General features: G+C 34.3%; 1 protein-coding gene and 1 pseudogene across 1 annotated transcript in view; both read right to left on the bottom strand.

The window, feature by feature from the left end:
* Positions 1 to 26,927, bottom strand: part of KCTD8 (potassium channel tetramerization domain containing 8) — a 268,756-nt gene that overhangs the window by 195,203 nt on the left and 46,626 nt on the right. The window lies entirely within an intron of this gene.
* LOC131758787 (enhancer of rudimentary homolog pseudogene) lies at positions 22,451 to 22,904 on the bottom strand (annotated as a pseudogene).

Here is a 26,927-nt window from a genome sequence, read left to right as displayed (position 1 = left end):
TGTGGTCTGTCTGCCTTCTGTATATATCTGTGTGCATGCTTACACATGTATTCATGCTAGGGATAAAGGAGTGTTGACACCATGCAATGGATAAATTGGTTAAGAATCAAAACACCATGTTCTTCATATTTTATTGTAAAATGTCCTCCGTGAGATAGCACACTGCAAAGGATATCAACTATCTAATTTGATTAAAACACCATATTAAGCTAGGTAATGGAATTATGTATTGTTGCCATGTAAAATTACATTAATTTTTATATTGCTAAAATTTTTATTGCATGATCATCACATACACTATGGAAATCTAGCATTTACACAGAACTTGACTTAAATTTTAAATTCCAAGTCTAAAATTTTTATTAGTTCATTTTGTAATTCCCTGATGTAGCTAGGCATTTCCTTTCAATTAAATAAAACCTATTATAATACATCACATTTATCTTGTATATCAATGATAAATTTAGCATTGTCTGATAAAGGAACAAATTTCCTAGCATATATTGTTTTGTTTCCTAAAGTGTCATACTTGAATGTACTTGAATGTATCAATTGCTGTGAGCCTAAGGACCAGTCCTAGACAAACTGTAAATTAAATAAAATTTACCTTTTCCCTTTTATTGTTCTATCATGGGACACATCATATATACCATCCTCAACCTTCCGCATAGCAACCCCTTTCTTTTAATGTTCAACAACAACATCATCAAATTTAGCTACTCTGGCTTCTAGTCTTGGAGCTCACTTCTGTAACACAGTTAAACACACTTATCCACATAAGATAGAAGTAAACCAACTGCAAAATTTGGCCAATGCTGAATGAGGGCTGTTAAAAATCAATATTTGTTCAAGATTAAAAGAGACCAAAATGAATATTTTAACTCTAGAGTGAATGTATGTGATACAGTAATAAATCTGATGTTTTATTAAGCAATTTAGTTATTAATTTTATTACTAAAATTTTTAATGGTAAATTTAAAGTTCAACATTATAATCCGGGAAGGATAATTTCTTAGCATAGAGAGTTACCACATTGCTCCTGTGGTCACTCAATTTCACATTTGTAATCCTAAACAGATTCTCACTTTGCAGTGACAAATAAATAAATAAATAAAAGATATTTAGAGCATACCTCAATTTTCTCTATAACTGTGTTCTTTTCTTCATACATTTTTATATTCCTTATAATGTCTGGATTGAAGAGAATTAATCATAAATCTTCTATGTGATTTGGAAGGCTTCCCTCCTTGTGAAATGTTGAAGTGTAAAGTTGATATTCTTTGTCATATTTGCTTAAAAGATGTAAAGACTTTCAAAGTGAAATCTTCACATTTAATTTTTTAAAAATTAGAATTATGAAATCACATACATTGAAATCTCTATATTCTGCCTTTTACTATATTTAAAATTATATAAACATTTGTGAGTTCAAAAAGAATATAATGTCTTCCTAAGCTAATTAATTAATGCAATTACTGCTAATAGACCTATTATATTTCAATGTACTTCCAAATTTATTTGGAAATTTTTAACAAATATTTTTGTTAATAAAATTAGAAACCTTCACAATTTGCCTTATTGTAGCATTTTATGCTTACACTAATATACACTTATACTTCAAAGTATAAATCACATGAGACTTTCACTCTAAGTTAGCTCTAAAATGTTTACCTATTTTTAAAAATGAATGTTCAGCTACAAAAAATCATCTTAGAACAAATAATGAATTCAGCAATGTTGCATGATAAAAAATCAACACTCAAAAAGCAATTGCAGGGGCTTCCCTGGTGGTGCAATGGTTGAGAGTACGCCTACTGATGCAGGGGACACGGGTTCGTGCCCTGGTCTGGGAAGATCCCACATGTTGTGGAGCAGCTGGGCCCGTGAGCCATGGCCGCTGAGCCTGTGCTCCACAATGTGAGAGGCCACAACAGTGAGAGGTCCGCATACCGCAAAAAAAAAAAAAAAAAAAAAAAAAAGCAATTGCATTTCTACACACTAGCAATGAATAATCTGGAAGGGAAATTAAGAAAACAATTCAATTTACAATAGACCAAAAGGAATAAAATACTTGGCAATACACTGGAAACTACAAAACACTAAAAGAAATTAAAGAAGACACATCATGTGTGTATGACTGGAAGACTTAATATTATTAAAATGTCAATACTACCCAAAGTGATCTACAGATTAATGCAATCTCTATCAAAATCCCAATGTCATTTTTTGTAGAAATAGACAATTCCATCTTAAATTCATATGGAATCTTAAGAAATTCTGAATAGTCAAAACAATTTTGAAAAAGAAAAAAGTTGGAAGTCTCACACATCCCAATTTTAAAACTTATTACAAAGCTACAGTAATCAAAACAGAGTGGTAATGGCATAAAGAAAGATACATAGAATGATGGAATATAATAGAGAGCTCAGAAATAAACCTATATGGTGAAGTGCTCTTTGATAAATGAGCCAAGATTATACAATGGAGAGAGGACAGTCTTTTCAACAAATAGTATTGAGAAAACTAGATATCCATATGAATAAAGAATGAAGAAAACTGGATATCTATATTCATATGCAAAACAATTAATAAAGAATGCAAGAATGAGAATTAAGTTGAACACTTGTATTACATCATATGCAAAGAGTAACACATAATTTATCAAAGACCTAAACATAAGAGTGAAAACGATAAAACTCTTAGAGGAAAACATAGAGGAAAAGCTTCATGACATGGAATTTGGCAATGATTTCATAGATATGACACTAAAAAAATAGGCAACAACAAAAACAAAAAAATAAATAAGCTGGACTACATCAAACTTTAAAACTTCTGTGCATCAAGAGACACAATCAACAAAATAAAAAGACAACCCACAGAATGGGAAATAATATTTACATATTACACATCTAATAAGGAGTAAATATCCAGAATATATAAAGAACTCTTATAACTCAACAACAGAAAAACAAACAACCTGATTAAAAATGGGCAAAGGACTTGAAAAGACATTTCTCCAAAGACTATATATAAATGGCCAACAAGCAGAAGAAAAACATGCTCAACATCAATAGTCATTAGAGAAATGCAAATCAAAACTATAATAAGATACTATATCACACACATTAGGATGGCTACTATATTAAAAGAAAAAGAAAACAGAAAATAACAACCATTGGCAAGGATGTAGAGAAATTGGAACCTTGTGTATTGTTAGATTAGAATGTAAAATGATGCAGTGGCTACAGAAAACAATATGGCAGTTCATCAAAAATTTAAAAATAGAATTACCATATGATTCAGCAATTCCACTTCTGGGTATACACCCAAAATAATTCAAAGCAGTGAGTTTTTCAAAGAGATATTTTTACACCCATGTTCATAGCAGCATTATTCACAATAGCTAAAATGTGAAGCAACCCAAGTGTCCAGCCACAGAAGAATGGATAAATAAAGTGTGGTATAAACATATAATGTAATATAATTAAATCTAAAAAAGGAAGGAAATTCTAACACATGCTACAATATGGATGAACCTTGATGACACTATGCTAAATGAAATAAGCCATTCAAAAAAAACCCTGCAAATACTGTCATTCTATTTACATGAGGTACCCAGGGTAGTCAAATTCTTTGAGACAAAAGTAGAATAGTGGTTGCCAGAGACAAGGGGAAGAGAAGATAAGGTGTTGTTTAATGAGTATGGAGTTTCAGTTTTGCAAGATGAAAAACATTCTGGAGATTGGTTGCTGCTATGATCTGAAATTCCTATGTTGAAACCTGATGCTCAATGTGATAATATTAGGAGGTAGGACTTTGGGAAGGATAATTAGGTCATAAGGGTGGAGGCCACATGAATGGATTAGTGCCCTTCTAAAAGAGGACCAAGAGAGCCATCTTGCTCCTTTCACCATGTGAGGACAGAGCACAAAGGCACAAAGGCAGTCTATGAACCAGGAAGTGGGTCCTCATAAGATATTGAATCTGCCTGTGGTTTGATTGTACTTCTCAGCCTCCAGGACTGTGAGAAATAAATTTCTGTTGTTCATTAGTCACTCAGCCTATGATATTTTGTTATAGCAGCCCAAATGGAATAAGGTAGCTGTACAACAATGTAAGTGTACTTAACATTACTGAACTGTACACTTAATGGTTAAGACAGTAAATTTTATGTTATGTATATTTTACTGCAATTAAAAACTTAAAATAATAAACATATGTTCAGATTTTCATAATCAAAACAAATAGCATACTTTGTATTACTGTTAAACTGATTAGGTGTACCATCATACGATGGTAATCCAAGTAATTCCACACAAGTTCAAGGTTGCCAGAAATGACACAGAAATGGCATTCAGCAAATTAATCTTCCTGAGCCTGATGCTAAAACCAAACAGCAGGTGTAGCCTAAATTTCAAGGCCTATGCCAAATCTCAGTACAAGCTGAAATCAAGACTCTTACAAGAGTCTTGCCAACTGTGAAAATTTCAGAAACTTTGGCAGACAGGTTGAAAACAAATTTTTGGTCAAGCAACCCTATTTGCCTTCCTTCAACCCACATAGATCTTACTATTTAGTGCTCATTCCATTAATCACAGAATCAGATCCATAGGTTTGTACTGTCACTAAAACTTAAATAAACCTCTTCCTTATTTTAAGTTGGTCCTAAGAAAGGCCATTAAGGTTTATGGAAGGAAAGAGAGTTGGTCCTCTGAGTGGGTATATCGTGTGGCCCTTTCCTTTCTCGGCAGTGTTATAGGAGCTTCCTATAGTGTACGTGGTCTTCTGCAAAACAAGCCTTTAAATATATATTAAATAACACATTAATTGACGGTATCTTTTGAATCCTAAAAAATCACAAGTTGAGCTTCTGGGCTGGGATTTTAATTGTCATCATATTGTTTCAACTATTACTGAGTCAGATTACTCACAACATCATAGTCAAATCTTAGTTAAATAGTTTGGGTGTGCTTGGAAAGGACTTTGCATTGCTCCAAACCATCTTGGTTTCCCTGCCAATATTCATGAGCATCCAAAGGTTAGAGGCTGATTCACTCATATAAAGTACCATTAAAAAAAGATGCTTACTAAGTATTTTTCATCAAGCTGCTGATGAAAACTTCTGGAGCTAAGAATAGTCAGGTGAGATAACCCCAAATGGTGGATACAACTTCCTCTCCAAGGTTAAATGAGGAAAAATATAACATGGTGAGATTTGGTTTTCAGGCAGAGAATGGTCTCAATTCATCATAATTTCTTCCTTGAACATTGCAATATAAAGTTTATTATAAACTATAGCTCTGTACAGCTGAAAAACATCTATTTTTACTAAACACCAAAAATATCACCAAATGATATTCATGAGATAAACCTAAATATATCAAATTGTCAGAACAGATAAGGACAAAGAAGCACTTTTCTCCCAGCCTACAAAGCAAGAATACTGATCACTGCTAAGTCATAGTTGGGAAAAGTGCTGACACTAAATTCCAATTCCTGCTGGAAATATTTATGCCACACAATGTGGGAAAGATGCAATATTGTGACAATTGTAGAGTTATATTCCTTCCATATTTAAGCATTGATTGTAGTGAGCACAGTTCTGTGGCTTTAAATGAGTATGGTATTTTTAGGAGCATTATAATAGCAAACTATAGCTTTGCTGGCTTGTCAAAAGGAGGATCAGATTTCAGTAAGACATGATTGGGACAAAAACAAAGGTTACACTATTTTCCTAAAGTTATAAAGAAAGTTCAAAGAAGAATACAGATTTGGTCTTGCAATAATATATTCCTTATAAATTAGTGTCAAAAAATTTCTAAAACTATACTACAGTTATTCACACACCAGTGTGGCTAAAAGTATGTAATTAAACAAAAGAATTAGGAGATTAAAATTATGCCAATGATGTTAGTAAAGGTACTATCTCTTCAAAACAGAGTAGCTACTTATGGTCACTGAAAAAAATACATGAAAAAAAGCCTGTTTTAAAAAATCAGTCATAAAATTCAAATGAGCATTCTTAGAAAACTACCCTTCATGAACAATGGAGTTTCTGGATGGTAACTGGCAGAACATTAAAGTATCTTAAAGAGTTATTAATATAATGGTATTTCATATGCCAGTGTTATGTTTATAGCTCTCCAATTACTTTGAATTTGATAATCTGTGTAACATGGTTTTGGTCAATGAGAATATAGAGTTCAAGAGAACATATTTCCCGACCTTTCAGTGTGTTTAGTTTATTGTCACTGCTTTACTTTCTCTTGTCATTAGAAAGTATCAAAAGTAATCTTTATTTTAAAATATGGAACGTTCACTCTAAAACATAATTATAGGTAGCAAACACAAATGAATCAGAGGAAAAAGTAACATCTACTGATTGTCCAATAGTATGCCAAGGACTAGGAGTTTTCATGTGCATTGCCTAATTTAGTTGAGGATAAGTGTTACTATGCCCTTTAATGAAGGCAAAGAAACAGAGGGTCAGAAAGATCAAATAACGAGTCCAAGTTCACAATTAATAGAAGTGGGATGTGAACACTCGTCTTCTTTGAGTTGCCCAATTCCATGATCCCAATGCAAAACTAATGTGTCTCAAAGAAAACTTAAACTCAGAAAGGAAAAGATAAATCCTGTCTTTGTTGAAGTACCCCAAGAGAAAGCCAAGGTTTGTGTAATATGTAATCCCATATTATGGTATTTAATGTCACAAAATAACCATGATGTAGTCATTATTATTCCTATTTTAAATTTAATTCCTCAAGATTAAATCCTGGCTTCAAACTCAAGTCTCTCTGACAACATAAAACCACACAGAGTTCAAATCAGGTAACTTGAGTACACACTTTTAGGTATCTCATGCATGGTATAGACAGATGAAGCATTCCCCCTAGGGGCTTTTGATTACAACTCCAAACCAAGCCAAAGTCTCAAAAACAAAAGAACCTTAATTTGAGTCAGTGAAGAAAAAGATACTGCATAAATTGCGTTTACCAGAAAATATGGAAAATCTTACAGTGACAAATATTTTCTCATATTAACAAGGTATTTATGTTCTAACATAGGCCTTGGTCCAGTGACTCAACCATGTTAGGGCTCAACTCTGTGGTTACCTAGGCTTTTCCTTCATTCATGGTCCCTCATGTTCTCAAGATGGCTGCTCAGGTTTCCGACATCAGAGCTGTGCTTATGGCAAAATGAGGAGAAAGGAGTAATGTCAGCCCCTGGTTTACTCTTTTATAGTGAGAAAGCAAAGCTTTCTTGGGGACATTCCTAGCAAACTTTTTCCTATGTCTAGTGGCCAGAACTGTGCAAGCTTTCCAGTCCTACCAACAAGAAAGATGGGGAAACAGTGTTCAGCTTTCCAAACTCAATAGAAAAGACAGGAAGAAGTGTAGGCAGAGGGAAAGAGGCATTGTGTCAACCAACTACAGTATCTGCCTCAAGAACTACAAGGGAGGTTTTTTAAATGCTTCAGATTAAAAGATACTTGAAATTTTGTTTATCCTCAAAATCAGCTCAGAAAAAGCTAAAACAACCTCATCAACTTTTTTTTTTTTTATCCATCTGCTCATAACATGAAACTTCTGAAGAAATATATAAAGCCAATGAAAAGAATAATTTGATCACCACCTAAGAAAAAAATCAAGTTGATCTTTGCCAGAAACTATTAGGGAAATATCTGTGGCAGAGTCCACTACTAGCATACTATCTTTTCTCCACTTCTTCTTTACTAAAAGAATCACCTTCCTTAGCATCCAGGAATGACCGGCACATTTCAAACCCATGCAATGTAAATTGGTGGAAGGAGTTGTTTTTTTTTTTTTTCGGTATGCGGGCCTCTCACTGCTGTGGCCTCTCCCGTTGCGGAGCACAGGCTCCGGACGTGCAGGCCTAGCGGCCATGGCTCACGGGCTTAGTTGCTCCATGGCATGTGGGATCCTCCCGGACCAGGGCACGAACCCGTGACCCCTGCATCAGCAGGCGGATTCTCAACCACTGCGCCACCAGGGAAGCCCGGTGGAAGGAGTTTTAAGAAAGTTTCTCAAAAGAAAACAACCAATTCAGCTGATGTGTCCCATTTTGCCCTTCACCTTCCTTTTACTTACAGATTGAAATGCAAACCTGGTGGCTGAACTCCAGAAGCCAATTTGCAAACTTGAACAGCATCATACTCTAAGAAGAGAGTTTGAGAAAGTTCAGAGGGTTCTGAATTCTGAGGACACAATAGGGCCTCCATAACATTCTAGACTGCCTCCATCGAGACTCTTTCTCACAAATGAAAAAGAACTCCTTAATTTGTTTAAGCCAGAGTTTTTTAAGTTCTGTTAGTCAGATTGTGAACTGCTATTAATTGGAAATAAAATAAAGATAGCATAACAAATCTAAATGAATCAGTTTACATAAAAATGGAACCACAAAAATGTTAAAAATCAATAGTCCCTTTTATAGATCACATGCCAATTAGTGAAACTATTTTTATTAATTTGTAAGTATCTTGGGCATAAGTAGCACATATGCACATATTAAGCCCATTTCTCTAATATTTTTATATACATTTAAAATACATATACATATACTTATGCACATTGATATATATGTACATAGAAAGTTTGTGTGTGTGTCTGTGTGTGTGTGTGTGTGTGTGTGCACTCACACATATGCCTATAAATATAATATATATACACAGAACACAACATTCAGTTGGTAAATAGGAGTTTATATTATGGCTGAAAATAAGTTAATTCAAGTCTTATATAAAGAGATAACTAGAGTGTCATCTGCATAATATTGGTAATAATATTTTCTGGGAGGTTACATTTGAATAACTATTTTATTATTATTATTAAATGTTTCTGTATTGCTTATCTATTTTTTAATAATAAGCTTGTATCTTTTTCTTACAAAAAGAATGAAATCATTCTTTAGATAAAAAGAAGTTAGGATTTATTGTTGCTAATTTATTAAAACTAAATTACACTGGCAAATGTTTTTACTATGTGAGGAAATGTTATAAGAATTTTGAACTGTTTTTTCAAGCACAATTCTTTGCAGTCATGGTATCTAACACATATAATTAATTTATTTGTGGTTATAAAGCAGTTGTAGCATCATGAATTACAGTTAAATCTATATTTAAAACAGAAATTAAATTTCCTTTTGCTTAGATGTATTTTTTTAATGCAATGAACTCATTTTACAGCCTGTTCCTGTAGGAAAATCACTGATAGAAAATTGAAATATTTATTCTTGGGTTCAAACAATGAAACTCAGAAATGTATTTTACTTTATTTTATAAGATAGTCATAAGAAAATACTTAAAATAACATATGTCAGGTAAATAACTAGAATATACATAGCTATATGCCTTTAGAAGTCAAAGCCTTTTATCTGTTTTCTTTATTGCCTAAAAGTTATTCCTTGGAAGTAAGTTTAAAAAGTCAATTTTTGCAGTCCCTTAAATCAGACATGCAAGAAAATGGTGCCCAGTTGTCTGAGTTAATGTGTCCTCTTTAACATTTGTTACTTTTGTTCCTGAAAGGATTAGATTCTCTATGTCACTTCTCACTAGAAATAAAAGAGCAAAACTGAAGAACAAACATGAAAGATGAAGTACAAAGAGAGGTGACTTATTCTAAGTCACACAATGATAACTGATTTATTCATTAAGCATCCACTGTGCATCAACTATATTCTAGCTGTCAAGGACACAAAATTGATGAAGGGAATATTTGAATGTATTTTGTTCTATGGCCATTATAGCAGCCTTTCAACTCTATCATCTTAGGTCATTTATGTCTATCACCAAGTTAAAGATCCAAAACAACCTCTAGAGGACACCTAGTACAAGCTTATTTCTTTTTATAGTTGATTTCACTGGGCAGCAAGAAAGCAGACCTATTCTTTATAAGGTAGTCATTTAAAATTACACTCATGTGAAGAGTAAGGTATAGTAAATACTAAGCACAAATGGAGGAAACAGCATGTGTGGTTCTTGGAACCGAAGAAAGGCCAGAGTGACTGCAGTATACTGATGCTAAAGAAGAGAAGTATAAGTTAAGGTCAGAAAGTAAGCCAGGACCAGAACAGGCAGATTCCTGGGGTCTATGGTTAGGAGATTGGATTTAATTTTAAATCAACAAACAAATTATAGAAGAGATTTGAGAATAAAACCTTCAACAATGACTTCATACATTTGGTACAGAGGAGAAGGAAAAGGAATGAGCAAGTTTGGGTACTATGAAGATAACCAAGACAGGACTATGTCACAGAAGCCAAAGATGGAGAGAGTTCTGGGGAGGGTGGGGAGAATTGATCAATACTGCCAAACATTACAGGCACAACATGGAGGTTATTCCATTTGTCCATTAGATGAGAACAGTTTCAATAAAATATTGAAAAGGCAGAAGCCAGATTGTGGGAGAGTGAAAAATAATTGATTAGTGAGAGAATTCAGGAAACTCAATTTTGTAAGTGAAGGGAATAAGAGAAAAGTCAGTGAAGACAGACCACTCATATGGAAGTAATGGTGGAAAAAAAAATTGTTGGAATGTGGAAATTCTGGTTTCAATGCAGGTAGAGGCAAAGAGCCAGTGGAACAGGGAGAAACTAAGGATGTGAGCAAGATCAGAGAGAAGACAGAAGGGGATGGGATCTGAATCAGAGGTGAAAGAGTTGCCCTGGGCAAAGGGTCAAGGAAAGAAGAGATCAATGGCCATTTTTATTGGCCATTTTTATTGGATTAAAAAAAAGCTAGTACAATCCATAAGTGATGGTCCCTCAGCAGGATAAAGGGTATCAAATAAAGCAACAGTGAGTTTATGGCTTGGGGACTTGAGGAAAAAGTAAAATTGGGAGAACATACTCTGTTAAATGTCAAAGGCACCCTCAAAATATGAAAAAAAGCAATCAAGTCATAGTAAGGGTCTCATTAAGGTTGGATAGCATTAATCACACAACAGAAGAAAAAGGCCCAAATGTAACTAGGAGTATCTTTACCCCTCTCAAACTGTAATGGAGATAAATCTGTTACTGAGCATCTACTCTAGATGGTATCGAAAATAAGTATAGTCTTTTTAGATAAACCAACTCATCACATTTTCAGCTGGCCTCTGAAACAACCTTGAATTTCCCACTATCATTCTTTAATTTCGCGTTATTTTCTGTGACAAAAGGATACCTCACACTTGTTAGAGACTAGATAATTTACTATTGATACCAACTCTACTGTTCACAGTACATTTTAGAATTGTGTACCTGACTTTTCAATTGCCTTTCTCTGTTCAAATAAGTCTTCATTATTTTATTACTAGGAGAAGGCAGGCTCAGTCATATTTAATTTCTGATAATAAGTCTCTGTAAAATTCCTTCAAAATTCCTCTGTAAAATAATGTCCTTTATTGCCTCCCATTAGCAAATGTTTAGTGTTTGAAGTATAGAATTTTACCAACTTTCCCACTGCTTCAGTGAGACAGTGATGTCAGGCAAAAAACATGATATTCCTGTCTCCTAGTTTCCATCTTCTCTAGAATGCTGTTACTATGCTCAGACTGGAGAGAAGAGGAAAAAAACCAGACATCAAAAAGCAGCTCTTGGGCTTCCCTGGTGGCGCAGTGGTTGAGAGTCCGCCTGTCGATGCAGGGGACATAGGTTTGTGCCCCGGTCTCAGAAGATCCCACATGCCGCGGAGCGGCTAGGCCCGTGAGCCATGGCCGCTGAGCCTGCGCATCCAGAGCCTGTGCTCTGCAACGGGAGAGGCCACAACAGTGAGAGGCCCGTGTACCCCCCCAAAAAAGAAAAAAAAATAAGCAGCTCTTTTAGCCTGCATGTACCCTTCTTGCTTAAGCACTGCTCCCCTCTGGGGCTAGGGTCATGGTGGAGGGGAGGGGAAAGCACACATTTAAAAGGAACAGAGCCAGCTCCGACCCAACCCTCAGGACCTCTGCCCCAGCAACTTGGTATCTGACCTCACCCCCAAAAGAGCAGTGATGACCAATGAGCAGAGGGAAAGCCCTGCCTCACACCTGGCTCCAGCCCTATCCCCTCCATCTCCAGTCCACTTTCTACTAAGGTGATAATTGCTAGCATACCCTGAGGAAAGAAGTGACTTGCTTCCATGTCAAATTGGGCTCTCCAACCAAAAGCACTGAGCACACATGGTCCATGTAGGAATGCTTGCACATAAGGACATCATTTCAACACTGCAATAGGTAACTGTTTCACCGAAATTCATAGAGATAGCAACATTAAGCAAACTGAGAAAGCAGAAGAACTGGTCTCAACTGAAAGAGCAAGGAACTGAAAGAGCAAGGGAAAACCCCTGAAAAAATAATGAAACAGAGATAAACAATTTACCAGATAAAAAATTCAAAACATTAGTAACTAAGAATGCTGACTGAATTGGGAAAAGAATAGATGAACACAGTGAGTGAGAATTTTAACAAGGGACAAGAAAATATAAAAGAAACCCAATCAGAAATGACGATTCAATAACTGACATAAAAAACACACTAGAAGGAATGAATAGCAGACCAAGTGATACCAAAGAACACATAAGTGATCTGGAAGATAGAATAATGAAAATCACTCAATCAGAAGAGCAAAAAGAAAAATTTTTCTTTTAAATGAAAACAACTTAAGAGATTTTGGGGATAACATCAAGCATACCAAAATCTACATGATAGGAGTTCCAGAAGGAGAGGAGAGGGATAAGTGGCTTGAAATTGTATTTGATAAAATTATGGCTGAAAACTTCCAAAACCTAAAGAAGGAAACAGATATCCATGTACAGGAACCACAGAGTGTCCCAAACAAGATGAACCCAAACAGACCCACACCAAGACATATCATAATTAAAATACCAAAAGTTAAAGACAAAGAGAGAATTCTAAAGGCAGTAAAAGAAAAACAAAGAGTCATGTATGAGACAACCTCCATAAAGCTATCAGCTGATTTTTGTGCAGAAACTTTGCAGGCCAGAAGGGATGGAAAGATATATTCAAAAGGCTGAAAGGGAAAAATATGCAACCTAAGGTATTCTACCCAACAAGATTATCACTTAGATTCAAAGGAGAGAAAAAGAACTTCTCAAACAAGCAAAAACCAAAAGAGTTCATCAATACTAAACCACCCCAAAAAGAAATGTTAAAAGGTATTCTCTAAGTGGAAAAGAAGTAAGCATCTACAAGAAAGGTAAAATCCCACTAGAAAATGCAAATATATTGTAAGGGCTAAGAATCAAACACTTAAATAAGCTAGAACAAAGATTAAAAGACAAAAATTGTAAAAGCAACTATAATCACAATAAACACTTAAGGGATAAACATGTATATGTAAAATAGGATGTCAAAAACACAAAAGCTGGGGGAGGAGAGCAATAAATATAGAGTTTTTAGACTGTATTTGAACTTAAATGACTACTAGTTTAAAACAAGAAGATATAGTTATAGGTCAACATATATGAACTCTGTGGTAATAACATATAAAAAATCTACTATAGATACACAAAAACTAAAATGAAAGGAATACAAGCATACTACTAAAGAAAATCATCAAAACATAAAGAAAGAAATATAAAAAGAAGAAATGAACAGAGAATAACTACAAAAACAACTGGAAAACAATTAATAAAATGGAAATAAGTACCTACCTATCAATAATTACTTTAAATGCGAATAAGCTAAATGCTCTGATCAAACAACATGGAATGGCTGATTGGTTAAAAAAAATAAGACCCATCTATTTGCTGCCTACAAGAGACTCCCTTCAGAGCTAAAGATACACACAGATTGAAAGTGAGAGGATGGAAAAAGATATTTCATGCAAATGGGAACAACAAGAAAGCAGGGGTAGAAATACTCATATCAGACCAAAAAAAAAAAAAAAAGACTTTAAAACAAAGGTTATAACAAAGACAAAGAAGGACATTACATAATGATAAAGGAAACAGTACAAGAAGAGGACATTATACTCATTAGCATATATGCACCCAATACAGGAGCACATAAATATAGAAAGCAAATATTAACAGACATAAAGGGAGAAACTGACAATAACACAATAATAGTATGGGGCTTTAATGCATCACTGACATCAATGGACAGATCATCCAGACACAAAATCAATAAGGCAACAGTGTCTTAAATGACACAATAGACCAGTAGGACTTAAAAGAAATCTAGAGGACATTCCATCCAAAAACAGCTGAATCCACATTATTTTCATGTGCACATGGAACATTCTCCAGGACAGATCACATGGTAGGGCACAAAATAAGTCTCAACAAATTTAAGAGGACAGAAATCATGACAAGCATTTCTTTCAACCACAAAGGTATGAAACTACAAATCAATTACAGAAAGAAAAGTGGGAGAAGCACAAACACATAGAGACTAAACATGCTACTTAAAAACCAATGGGTCAATAAAGAAGTCGAAAAGGAAATCAGAAAATACCTTGAGACAAATGAGAATGGCAACACAACACACCAAAATCTATGGGATGCAGCAAAAGTAGTTCTAAGAGGGAAATTTAAAGTGACATAGACCTTCCTCAAGAAACAATAGAAGTCTCAAAAAAAGACAACCTAAGCTACCAGCTAAAAGAACTAGAAACAGAACAAACAAAGCCCAAAGTCAGCAGAAACACAGGAAAAATAGAGATCAAAGAGGAAATAATACAGACCAAAAAAAAAAAAAAAAAAAAAAAAATTCAGTGAATCCAAGAGCTGGTTTTTTGAAAAGATATACAAAACCTTTAGCTAGGTTTATAATGAAGAAAAGATACAGGACCTACTAAACAAAATAAATGAAAAAAGAGAAACAACAACTGATGAAAGAGAGATACAAAAATTAATAAGAAAGAATACTAGAGATAGTTATATGTGAACACATTAGACAATCTAGAAGAAATGGACAAATTTATAGAAACATACAACATGCCAAGACTGAATCAGACAGATTCAGAAACAGAAAATTGTCTGTCAGAAACAGACAATTTGAACAGACTGATCACTAGAAGTAAAATTGAATTTATAATAAAAAAACTTCCAGCAAACAAAAGTGCAGGACCAGCCAGTTTCACATAGAAATTCTACCAAAAATATAAAGAAGAAAAAATACCTTTCCTTCTCAAAATATTTCCAAAAATTTGAAGTGGACAGAACACTCCTAAATTAATTTTACAAGGCCACCATTACCCTGATACCAAAACCAGACAAAGACACCACAAAAAAAGAAAATTTCAGACCAATATCTTGATAAATATAGTTGTAAAAATTGTCAACAAAATATTAGCAAACTGAACTCAACAGTGTATGAGAAGGATAATACACCATGATCAAGTGGGATTTATTCCAGGGACACAAGGATGGTTGAATATTTGCAAATCAATCAGTGTGATACACCACATAAACAACAACAAAAAAGATAAAAATCACATGATCATACCAACAGATGCAGGGAAAGCAATGGACAAAATTCAATATCCATTTATGATAAAAACTCTCATCAAAGTTGGCATGAAAGGAACACAGTGCAAAATAATCAAGCCATTTATGACATACCCACAGCTAACATCATACTCAATGGTGAAAGCTGAAAGCCTTTCCTCTAAAATCAGGAACAAGACAAGGATGCCCACTCCTCTCTCCACTTCTTTTTAATATATAATAGTATTGGAAGTCCTAGCCACAGTAATCAGACAAGAAAAAGAAAATAATGTATTGAATTTGGAAGGGAAAAATTAAAACAGTCACTATTTGTAGATGACATGATATTCTATATAGAGAACCTTAAAATTTGCACACAAAACTATTAGAACTATTAAATGATTTCAACAGGACAGCAGGATACAACATTATATATAGAAATCCCTTGCATATCTATACACTAATAATGAAATATAAGAAAGCAAAAGTAAAAAAAAAAATCTTATTTAAAATTGTATCCAAAAAAATACTTGGGAATAAACTTAACCAAGGAGGTGAAAGACCTATTCTCTGAAAGCTGTAAAACACTGATGAAAGGTATTGAAGATGATAAAAAGAAAGGGAAGATATTCCATGTTCTTGGATTGGAATAATTAATGTTAAAATGTTCATACTACCCAAAGCAGTCTATATATTTAATGCAATCCCAATCAAAACACCCATGACATTTTCCACAGAACAAGAACAATCCTAAAATTTATATGGAACCATAAAAAACCCCAAATTGCCAAAGCAATCTTGAGGAAAAACAAAGTTGGAGGTATCAAGCTCCCTGACTGTAGACTCTACTGCAAAACTACAGTAATAAAACAGAATGGTACTGGCACAAAAAAATACACATAGATGAAAGGAACAGACTAGAGAACCTGGAAATAAACCCACACACTGATGGTCAATTAATTTATGACAAAGGAGGCAAGAATATACAATGGATAAAAGACAGAGAATGCAAAAGAATGAGATTAGAACATTTCCTCACACCATGTACAAAATTAAACTCAAAATTGTTTAAAGACCTAAATGTAACACCTGAAACCATAAAACTCTTAGAAGAGAACATGCACAGAGCACTCTGATATAAATCATAGGAATTTTTTTTGGATATGTCTCCTAGGACAAAAGAAATAAAAGTAAAAATAAACAAATGGGACCTAATTAAAATTAAAAGCTTTTGCACAGCAAAGAAAACCATCGACAAAATGAAAGGACAACCTATGGAAAATATTTGCAAGTGATCTATTTACTATCCAAATATATAATAGTATAATATTTACTATCCAAAATATTTAAACAGCTCATAAAACTCAACAATAAAAAACAAATAAACTTATTAAAAATTTGACAGACAGCTAAATAGACATTTTTCCAAAGAAGACAAACAGATGGCTAACAGGCACATGAGAAAATGCTCACATTGCTACTTATTAGAGAAATGCAAATCAAAGCCACAATAAGATATCACCTCACACCTGTCAAAATGGCTATCACCAAAGAGTCCACAAATAACAAGTGTTGGTGAATATGTAGAGAAAAGAGAACCCTAGTGCACTGTTGGTGGGATTGTAACTTAGTGCAGCCACTGTGGAAAACAGTATGGAGGTCCCTCAAAAAAAGTAAAAATAGAACTACCATGTGATCCAGCAATTCCACTGCTGCGTATACATCCAGGAAGAACAAAAACACTAATTCAAAAATATACATGTACCCTAATGTCCATAGCAGCACTGTGTACAATAGCCAAGACATGGGAGCAACCCATCAGACAAATGGATACAAAAGATGTGGTATATATATACAGTGGACTATTAGCCATAAAAAAGAATGAAATTCTGCCATTTGCAGCAATGTGGATGGACCTTGAGAATATTATGCTTAGTGAAATAAGTCAGAGAAAGACAAATACTGCATGATATCACTTATATATGGAATCTGAAAAATAAAGCATATGAATGTACATAGCCAAACAGAAACAGACTCACAGATATAGATAACAAACTAGTGCTTACCAGAGGGGAGAGGGAAGAAGAAGGGGCAAAATAGGAGTAGGGGATCAGGAGATAGAAACTACTATGCATAAAATAGATAAAAAACAAGGATATATTTTTATCCTTGTACAGCACAGGGAATTATAGCCATTGTTCTGTAATGACTTTATATGGAATATAATATATAAAAATACCGAATCTCTATGCTGTACACCTGAAACTAAAATAATATTGTATATCAACTATACTTCAAAAAAAAGATTTAAAAAACAGCTCTTTTAGCACCTTCAATTCTGCAAGCTCAATCAATCTCATGGGAATTCACTATACGGCTATTTTGTTTCAGTTAAATATGGATAAATGTCATGATTTTGTTTTGATCATGAGTTTCTTAAGATGCAGTTTGGTATGATAAACAAATGCTGCAGACTTAAGGTGCTGAGTGCTTTCAAACAAGACTTTACAATTCACACTTTCAGTACTTTTCCTCTAATCACCATATCAGAAGCAAGAATACTTTAGAACTCTCTGGAATGACTGAAATTTTCATCCTTGTTGTTTTCAGTGTGTTCCTCTTGTGTGCAACTTCTTACAGCTGTCACTGACTCACTGCCAAAGAAAGCGGGGCAGTATAGGCCAAAGGTTAGGTATTTGGGCTTTCAAGTCAGAATCCTGTGGGTATAAGCCATGTTTGTGCAAGTTACTTTACCTCTCTGAGCCTTGATCTCCCATCTATCAAATGAGAAGGAAATATTGCTTATGTTGAAGTTATGTTAAGGAGTAAATGAGTTAATACATGTAAAACATTTAACACAGGACACAGTACACACTAAATCTTAACTAATGGCAGCAGTTATTACTCTATTTAGGCATCCCTTCTTATTGCCATTTCCTTAATATTCTCTCTAAGCCTCAAAATACCTACACTGCTCCCTCCAGAAGCTGCAGCATTATTATGGTATTGAATAAATGAATCTGTTTTTTACACTGCCAGGAGCAGCATAGCTCTCCCAAAATAATTTTATACAAAGGAACATGAATTTCCACAAACTGAAATATAGGATGAAGCATAAGGTAATCCAACAAAGATTCCCTTAGTTATATCAAGCTCTCAAATTTAAAAAAAAATCCTAAATTTTTTAATGAAAATCTATTTTCTAGGTCAAAAATTGAATTTACAAAGGTAAAGTACACCTGGCACTTGAATATACAGTGAGAAAGATTTAACCAGAGAACAACAAAATAAAGGCTAATTCAGGGAGTTACATATTAAACTTCTTAGATTTTAGTCATGCTGCTGTCTGATTTTTCATTTTAGTGTCTTGAATTTAAGCCTGTCAACCTCAAATGCTTATGTTCTCTTTTAAGCACAGACCTTAGCTCAACAGAGTAATGAATATAAACAATAATCTATTAATGCAAATATTCTAAGACTCTACTTCCTCTTGGCATTAGAATCCTTAACAGAATATCAGTATTTAATTACTATTTAATTGAAATTGTCATATGACATTTAAATATATTAGAAAGATTAAAATGCATAAATCCATGCTTTAGAAAAGAAAAATAAAACTACATAGAGAAAGAGACCTCAATAGTGCCACCATTAAACACTGTGTGAATTTAAGCAAAACTCTTGAGTCACAGAAGGCAGCTAACCCAGAAGCTACTAAAGCTTAAGCTTCAAGGATTCCTCGCAGGCCCTAGGAGGAACGCTAGCAATGGATTCACACTTATTTCTTCATAAAATTTGCAAAAGATATTTTAACTTCAATTGATTCTAATTGCTGTCTTTTCCTATGTTGATTTCTGTCACATTGAAGTGTTTGTGAGCACTTCAGGAATCTGGCTAAGGGGAATTTGAATTAGGAATGCATGCTGTCTGATATACTGAAATTTTAAGTAGCTTCCATTATATTACCCATTCCAGAGTAAAAATGGCTTCTAAGAACACTTCTACTGTCCACCAGCACAACTTACTCAGCTTTGAAACACAAAGGCATAGACTGAAGTTTATATCATGATATAATTGTGTCCTTTGCCACCCACTATTAAAAGTATGTGGTCAGTGAAGGAGAAAAAAGATTGTCAATGAATGTAGCCAGAAGCTAATCTGTGAGAAATTCTTTCACTTATCAAACATTTTAATGTAAAAATGAAAATGAAAAATTTCTCAGCACACAGTTAAAATGGAAGTTATCTCTTGTCAAGATACTCAACAATGAGCATATGTAAGCATAAAAGCATATTTTGGCAGGTTTCGAGTTGAACAAAATAGAATTTATCAGAATTACTGTTTGCTGATCATAATGTGAGTACATCTGTGTGTAAAGTCACATGGTTTATGCATCTCAATGATAAAAAAATATATTTCAATTTCAGTCATACGAGAGGAAAAGCGGAATTTTCTCTCATTTTTCCTATAGAAAATATTACAAAACCCTTTTAGTAGGTAGAAGGTAGAGGCATTCTATTAGTTTGCTAGGGCTGCTACAGTAAATATCACAGACTGGGTGGATTAAACAAAATAAATTTATTTTCTTGTGGTTCTAGAGGCTGGAAGTCCAAAATCAAGGTGTCAGCAGGTTTGGTGTTTCCTTGGGCCTCCCTCCTTGCCTTGCAGATGGCAACCTTGTGACTGAGTCTTCACATGGTCCTTTCTCTGTGAGCACACATTCCTGGTGTCCCTTTGTGTGTCCTAATCTCCTCTTCTTCAAAGGATACCAATCAGATTGGATTAGGGTCCACTCTACAGGCCTCATTTTAACTCGAAGGCCCTATCTTCATTCTGAGATACTAGGGGTGAGGGTCTCAACACACGAATTTTGGGAGAACACAATTCAGCCCATAACAGACACTAAGAGTGTGTAGCCATAAAATGTAATTTAAAAAGTAACTTTTGTAAACAATTACCAATTTCTTAACATCTTTATTGGAGTATAATTACTTTACAGTGGTGTTAGTTTCTGCTTTATAACAAAGTGAATTAGCTATACACATACCTACATCCCCATATCTCCTCCCTCTTGTATCTCCCTCCCACCCTCCCTATCCCACCCCTCTAGGTGGTCACAAAGCACCAAGCTGATCTCCCTGTGCTATGCAGCTGCTTCCCACCAGCTATTCTACATTTGGTAGTGTAACCACCAATGTCCATGACACTCTCTCACTTCGGATTTTGGGATGTTTTCCGCATTTGTCATCTTTTTTAAATGCGCAATTTATTTTCTCATGTGAGAGATACATTCACTTTTGTACTGAATTTTTTATTCACAATTTGCTTTGTATTCCTTCAAGAAAGCTGCTTCCCCTCCATATTGCACTGGATTTGGTCAATATAAAAAGGAGGATCCATTCCCATCTCATAGATTCAATATCTTTATAGGTTCAGTTGATTAATCTCTAAAATAGAAATCATTTTGTTGATGTTGAAAAATGTGTAGTTTCCATTTCAATACAAGATATCTGCATTTTGCAAAGAAATTGTCATCTCTGAAATGCCATATATTGAAATTGTTTCCTAGAAGGCCATAAATAAAGTGTGTTTTTCCTAATATTCAACTGTCCTTAAATCCAGACATTAAATTCCTTGCCATGTTATTATATTTCATGTCTTATTCCTACCTCTATATATAAAAGTCATAAGTAGAAAAAAGTTTAAATACCAATGAAAGAAATGTTGCCTAGTAACACCAGCAGTATCTACATGAGCCTGCCCTTGCCAAGAGGACAAATAAGTATGACATTTTACATTTCTATATTATAGTCTATACATCATTCTTTAATGAGGTACTAATTGTGTAAACCTGTATAGAGTTTCTCCTTGATCATCAGCATGCCCTTGAATATGATCTAAGTTTTGTCTTAGGTCTAAGGAGATAGAATCCAGAAGAGGAAATAGACTGAATGACCTCAAGAGCTGGCCTGTTTGACAAACAAGCAGGGCAGTAGTGAGAGAGAGAAATGGGGAAGCTGATTCATAAAATCCTCATATTTTTCATTTCAAGAAATCTCCTAATTCACACACATTCAAGATTCTATCATTTTATGTTTAATTTCATGTTTGAAGTCATATAAAAGTAATGAAGCTTGTCAAGCAATATCACTTTAAACAAGTAAGAAGAATTTAGGTCAGATTTCAGGTGCTAAATGCCTCTCTTGTTTCATAATAATCACGGTTCACCTTCATGTGGCAAGGTCTGAAGTAAAATATTTTGGGTTGCTTAGGACAAAGCCTAAAGAAAGTACAGTTCAAAGTAAATAACTGCAATTTTATTTTTCAAAATTTAAATTTCATGAGCTTCCTAATTTAGGTCTGGATTTCTACCTTCTAGGATCTAAAACTAATAATCATATTTACCAGCTTTTGTTCAAACCAAAACAACAGCAGAAAAAGGATGTAAAACACTCATGCATGGTCTTAGGTCAAAAAATAATTGTAAAATGTGCTCTTATTAAGGGCAAAAGATCTGATTAGCCAGGTCATTAAAATCAAGCAAGAGTAGAATAGGGCATGGTCATAATTCATGTCACTCTTCTAATTTTCTTGTTTTGTCCTCTGGAACTCTACTCAAATAGCCCCACACAGCAAGAAAAAAGTATTATCCATTCTTCTCTTAACCCAAGCTAAAAACCAAAATGTTTCTTAATGGTGGTTAATGTTAACTTGGGGATGAATTAATCAATCATCCCTCTAGCTATGAGTATTTTTTTTAGCTAAAGAACATTTATTTGTCTTTCACTAAGACTTTGTCTTGAGGACATAACTAAACCACATCACTGCCCCCCACCCCAATGTGAAGAAGGGTCAGTACAGTGAATGTTATAAAGCAGATAGGAACAGCTTGAAGGATTGGAACCAACATTAACTGACAAAAAGCAACATCCATCTAAATCATCATTAAAATGTTTAAGTAAAAAAAAAAGGAGGGGGCGGGGGGAAAGGGGGTTTCAGATTGAACAAGATCCTCACATTTCATCTAATACATTCAATCCTGGCTAGAGTGCACCAAAATGGAAACAGGATTACAATAATATAAAACTTCCACTGCAGCACACTGTACACAGCTGTGTTCCAAGCCCACCCCTGTCCCCCAAACGCTTCCAAACTCAACTCTTTCCTGGCCTGTTGGGTCTGTCGACAAAGGAGCACCTGGATCTTCTCTTTAATCCAGTCTTTGTTGTAAGGCTGATATGTCTGGGTATCAGCTCAGTAAACAAGGCAGCTGAGGTCTGCCAGGTCATCAATAGAATCAAACAACTGACTGATATCATCTGTGATAGAGGGGCTGTTGGGATTCATTCTCTTCAGATGTTCTTCATACATTTTACAAACACCTTCCATGCATTCATTCACAGATTCATAGTTAGCATAAGTTCTGCCTTCTGGCCTCTTGGTAGGCTGTTACCAGCAAAATGGTGTGAGACATCGCAACAAACTCTTTCTCTGCAGCCACTCCTGACTCGGCCACTGCACCTAGTTATGACTATTTTGAAGAGCTCGCCCAGTTTCCTCCAGAGAACAACCAATAGTAAAGTTCTTCTCATTTCCAAAGCTTATCTTTATACTCTGAGCCATTCTTCTAACAAGTTTTAGAGGGAACTAAACAAGAGTAGAAGAAATGGGTGGCTACACTAGAAGATTAGCATGATATTTTGACAGCCCTGCTTTCTTTGAGATCAACTTATATTTTGCACTTCTTTGTAAAGTTATAGTCAATAGATAAATATAATACATCTCCTCTAGATTGAGACATTTCTTCTTTCTTCATTACATTCTGGATACCCTCTTCCTCTCCCCACACTGGGATAGCATCCAAGGATGAGGAGGTGAAAATACAGTGGATATCAGTTCTGAGGTTAATATAGAAAATGGACAAATATTTGGTAGTCAGCATAGCATGCAAAGGATATACTGGATATCTTTCAAGAGCAAAATATAGTCTGGATAGTTAATTTCAAAGCATAATTTTATGCACTGAAAGATATGGCTCTTCTCTTTACTTAACTCAAACATGATCTATAAAATATCAAATGTAAGAAAAGGATTTAGGAGAATAAATATCTATGGGAATGACAGATTTGACCAAAAAGAAAAAAAGTTGAAGTAAAATTTTTGAAAAAATTCAAGTGATTCAAGTGCATCCCATCTGTGCTTCTTGTCACATTATTTTTATCCTCAAATTTACATATTGTATTTACAAATGTTTCTGTTCTCAGGTTAATTTTAAGAGCTCAAGTTGGGTATTTAAATGTTTGAATTAAGCATAACAACTAAATAAACATGAGACCACAAATCTTGGATGTTAAATACATATAGAAGACTATCAAATTTGTCCTCTTAATCCTCAGCCAACACTTGAGTTCAGTTCCATCCAATAGTCCACTAGAGATTCCACTGTATTGTCCAACCATCAACCCACAATTCTCTAAATACATTACTTTTTCTTCCTCAGCAAAGTACTGCTTTACATTGTTTCCTTACTTCAATCAATATTATCAAAATTCTTTCAATTATTTAAATTACAAATTTCAGCATCTTCATTTTGTCTTTCATCTCTTTCATCCCCAAATAAGTTCTAAAGACACTGCCTTCCAAAATCTCCTCTTTTAATAACTTAGGCAAGCTTTTCATTGTTCTTGTCTCAATTACTACAATAAACCCCTAATTCATTTTAATGTTCAAACACTACCTCTTTCTAGTTACCCTGACATAGACATCACATTAATTTTTTTTAATTCACTATTTTCACCACAACATTCCATCACCGTGGATCAAATCCTTCAATATTTACCACCTACTCTAACAATTTTAAGCTTTCTAGTCTGTTACCTACTTTCTCACACTGCCTGCCAAATTCTCATACTTCAAGAGTTAATCTGGTCTCACCTCTTCTCTGATTTTTCTTTACCCTGTGTCATTAGAAGCAGTATGGTAGAGCAGGAAACATTTACTCTGAGGCTTCAGGTGACTGTGAAATGAAATCCCAGCCCTATCATCTATCCCCTGAGAAGAACAAGTTAAATACTTGAACCTTGGCTTCATTATATGCAATACATAAGATAATAAAGCCTAATTCCTATGGCCAATGAAAGATTAAATGAAACAGTGTATGTAAAGTACTAGCAAGGGCAAATGATTTTACTTGGCAGATTATTAAATACTAATCCATATTTCTAAATATAATAGTAAAGTTTTGTTAAAATTATGACCTTGACTCACCAAATGATGCCTAAACATTTATTAAACAAAAAAGAAACATCTGTAGCAAACTCTTATTACTGCCATACATTCTTGTTCTATGAGCCCTTTGAAAATTGATAATATATATCTGTTTTATATCTTTCATTTAACTAGAATTCTTTATTAACAAAAAAATAAATAATAATTCCCTCAAATGACATATCTACAAACAGCCAGAAAAAAATTAATATATTTAATGGTTAAGAAATGAGTGTGAAGATTTTTGAATCTAGAAAGCCCTGAATGGAAGATTTCTAACCATTCTTTTAGAATTATGATTCTTCTGAGTGAAATGATTGACAACGAAGAAAGTGACATTTTTAAATATCCAAGGGAGACCCCAAGCATAGTCTGCAGCTCTTCCAAGACAGAACTGTCAAACAATATAAAGTTGTGCTGGCAGAGCAGTCCATATCCTCTAAGGGGCAGGAGGACAAGCTGGTGACTCAAGTGGTCTAGCTGTAAGAGGCATGGTGGTAGTGAGCCCACACTTGGAGAGATTATAAGGAACTGATGGGGTAAGAGGGACATTCAGAAACTAAGAAATTATAGTGAAGTGGTAGCTGGGTGCTTATCTTTAGCTTAAACAAAAATAATCATTTTAAGGGACATAATACAGTAACATTTAACCAACTTCGTAAAGATTATGAAGCTAGCAATTTCAAGCATGTCGAAAAATATACTCAAAAATCTGCAGAAGAAAAACAAAGGTTTCAGCCATCTTTATTATTTTGGAAAGAATTGAATGACTCTCATTATCAGCTTTCCAGTTTATAGTGTATTTTAAAAGAGTAAGGGTTGAAATAAGTGATAGAATAGAGCACCTAGGAAACAGAAAAAAAGAAATTGGCACCTAAATACCTGACATAAAGGACAAAAGGAGAAAAAACACAAAAATCCAAAGCACAGCATTCCAAGGCTTTTATTACAAGTTCTCTCAGCCTTGTATTTTTCAGTTGCTCCAGGGGCTTCACTTAACTTTTTAACAGTACAATGACTAGTATTCTGAATGAAGAACCTTCTTAATTTTACTCATCCTCCAAAAAACTCTCTCTAAAATATATTGCGTAATTTCCTCCATTATTATACATATTACATAGATTCTAATATAATCTTTTTTCTTGAGATATTGCTGTAAAAAGCTAAAATACTTAAATACTCTGAGAATAAAAAGTATGTTCTGTTTATTCTGTGAATTATATAGAAATTGTGTTCAAGCTAATAAGTATGGTCTTCTTGTTTGATGGATCTCAACATCACTCTGGATTAATGCCTAGTGACAAATATTGACTAAATATAAGACTAAATAACATTAATGATAAACATGCATCGAATACTTTTTATGGTCCAATTTGGGTCTTACTCTGCCTGTTTTATCTTACTTAATAGTCTCAATCATTTTTATGCTATAACTGTAATTATTATTCTTATTTTACAGTTGAGAAAACTGAAGCACATAAACATAAATTAATCTTTCCATATTCCTAATGAAAAGGGGCAAGAGTATACATGTTGTGATTCCCTGATTTGCCATTTTCCAAAACAGTTGTACAAAGTACTGTGTTAACATAATTAAGAGTTTCCGACATTTAACACATTTGGGGATCTCAAGGTTAGGTTCAATATATTTCACACAGGAGTTTTGATTGACTTTAATATCTTAAGGGGCACTAGATCTCCAAGAGGGGTACATAAAATGTAGACTAACATTCAGTTAACCTCACCATTATTTGATCATGCACTCCACTTTTCTAAGAGCATCTTGAAAAACTAGTTTTTCTTGGAACAAACTTAGAAAACAGCTTATTTATAAAAAGTACAATAATTGTTTTCATACAATCATTAGTCCTTTGATACAAAGTTGAGAACATAATGCCATAAAAACACAATTCATAAAAATAACTCTGTTTTTCCAAATATAGTACACATGGTGTTATGGGTTGAATTGTGTCCCCCAAAGAAGGTATGTTGAAATTCTAACCCCCAGGTCTTCAGAATATTACCTTATTTGAAACTATAGTTGTAACCCATATAATTAGTTCAGATGAAGTCATATTGGAGTAGGGTAGGGCCTTATTCTGATATGACTGGTGTCCTTATAAGAGGAGGAGAGACACAGGAAGGAGAATACCATATGAAAACACAGACACACTGGGAAAATGCCAGGTGATGATAGAGGCTGCAGTTGCAAGCCAAGCAACAGACTGAC

This window comes from Kogia breviceps, chromosome 6 (genome assembly GCF_026419965.1).
Source record: "Kogia breviceps isolate mKogBre1 chromosome 6, mKogBre1 haplotype 1, whole genome shotgun sequence".
Classification (NCBI taxonomy): Eukaryota; Metazoa; Chordata; class Mammalia; order Artiodactyla; family Physeteridae; genus Kogia; species Kogia breviceps.
The sequence above is the reverse complement of the archived record's forward strand: the minus strand, read 5'-3'. Positions and strand labels throughout refer to the sequence as shown.